Genomic DNA, 2,407 nt, shown 5'->3' with positions numbered 1-2,407 from the left:
AAAAAAAAAGGTTAAAATTACAGTAGTTGGAGTTTCTTCTTTTTAAAAAAAAAAAAAAATTCTGGGGGCCAGCAGGTGACATGGTGGTTAAGGACCTGGCAGCTTTCTTTCTCTCTTTCTCTTGCTCTGTCCCTCTAAATAAATAAATAAATAAAGTTAAATAAAATTATTCTTAAAAAAAAATTCTGTGACTAATTTATTAAGCACCTACCATGGTATAGGCAGTTTTTAAAAATTTGTTTATTTGTTTATTTCCATTTGTTATTACCATTTTTAATTTGACCAGACAGAGACAGAGAGAAAGGGAAAGCAAGAAAGCAAGTCACCAGGTCCAGGACTCGAACCGCAGTTGGACACATGGGAATCCAACTCCCCCAACCACCATGCCACCTGCCGGCCCCTGACAATTTTTTTTTTTTTAAAGTTTGCTATACGGTGTGTGTGCTAGTTAGGGACAGAGAAAGAGAAAGAGAAAGGGAGAAATCACCCCCAGGGGCATGGCCATGCGGCAATCCCTCCTCCTCTATTCTCCTCTTGGGATTTTGGGAACACATGCACACATGCCTGTCATGTTTTTAAGCCCACAGGGCCAGGACTCTAGCCATGCAGTTGGCCACATGGATCCAGTAACCTAAACCACTATGCCATCAGCTGGCCCTTGACTTTTTTGCTAAATTTAAAAAGTTCTGAGAATCAGGAGCCCGAAGGTGTCATGATGGTTAAGGCACTGAACTCCCACAGGATTGACCACAGTTTGAATCCCAGACTGGTGGCTTGAAAATTATTCCAGTTGCCTGTGTGTGTGTGCCCAAATTCTGAAGAAGAGAATGGAGGAGAAGGGATTACAGTATGGTCCTACCCCCTAAACAGTGATTTCTCAATTTCCCTCTCTCTGTTCCTCTTTGGTGAGTGCATGTACCCGATGGCAAATACCTAAAGAAAACAGTTCTGAGAATCAGGTTTGAAATACTGGAAATGCCTTAAGTCAAGGCTATTTTATTTCACTTTACATTTTTAATTTTGCTATAGGACATGTGCACTTGCCAGAGAAAGACAGAGAGACACAGACAGTGAAAGTGAAAAGCCACCCCCAAGAGGGAATGACCACACTGCAATCCTTTCTCCATCCTTCTCCTCCCCTCCTCCTATTCCCCTCCTTCTTTTCCTCCTTTTTCTCCTCCTCCTCTTCTTCTTTTTTAAGAGGTTTTTGCCTGAGAGTACATGCGCTTGCCAGAGAGAGAGAGAGAGAGACAGTGAGAGGGAAAGTGAGAAATCACTCACCAAGGAGCCGCTATGCCACAGTCCCTTCTCCTCCATTCTCCTCCCAGGATCTTAGGCATGCACGCACACACATCCGGTGTGATTTTCAAGCCACTGGGTCTGGGACTGGAACCATGTTTGGCCATGTGGGAGTTCAGTGACAAAACCACCATGCCAGCTGCTGGCCCCCTCTATTTTCCTTTTAAGAGTTTGGGCTTACACATACACATGCCTGGTGTATTTTCAAGCCATGAGATCTGGCACTCAAATCATGCTGACGGTCATGTAGTATCCAACTGCCTTAACTACCACGCCACCTGTTGGCCCCACAATTATTGTTATTACCACTTTGGAAAACATGTTGACAGCATCTGCTAAAAATCATTATAGACATAATCGATGACTCAGCAGATCTGTTTCTACAGTAGATCTATACCCACATTCGGCAAAGGACATGGGCAGGGGTGTTCAGAGCAGCACAGTTCATAATCGCCTTTGTTGGAGACAACCCAGTCACTGACCTTCGGTAGAATCAAATATCCATCAGTGTCTAGAGAGATGATTTATATTTATATTTTGCTGAAACTGGACTAGTTACTTTTTTTTTGAATTATTTTATTTAACTTTATTTATTTGTTTGTTTGTTGGTTTTAATTTGACCAGAGAGACAGAGCAAGAGAGATGGAAAGTGAGAAAGCAGGTCATCAAGTCTGGGACTTGAACCATGATTGGTCATATGGGAGTCCAGCACTCTTAACCACCACACCACCTGCTAGTCCTTAGGTGAGAAATCACCCCCAGAGGAGATGTCCATGCCTCAATCTCTTCTCCATTCTCCTCCCGGGATCTTGGGCATGCAAACACACATGTCTGGTGTGAGTTTAAGTCACTGGGTCTGAGACTTCAACTGTGGTTGATTACGTGGGAGTCCAGCAACGTAACCATTATGCCATCTGCTAGTCCTGTTGGACTAGTTACTTTTTTTTTTAAGAATTATTTTATTTAGCTTTATTTATTCATTTGTTTATTTCAATTTGACCAGAGAGAGACAGAGAGAAAGAGAAAGTGAGAAAGCAAGCCACCAGATCCAAGACTTGAACCATAGTCAGCCATGTGGGAATCTAGCACCTTTAACCACCATGCCACT

Source organism: Tupaia chinensis, unplaced genomic scaffold (genome assembly GCF_000334495.1).
Source record: "Tupaia chinensis unplaced genomic scaffold, TupChi_1.0 Scaffold000255_1, whole genome shotgun sequence".
NCBI classification, from domain to species: Eukaryota; Metazoa; Chordata; class Mammalia; order Scandentia; family Tupaiidae; genus Tupaia; species Tupaia belangeri.
Note: the sequence above shows the minus strand (reverse complement) of the source record.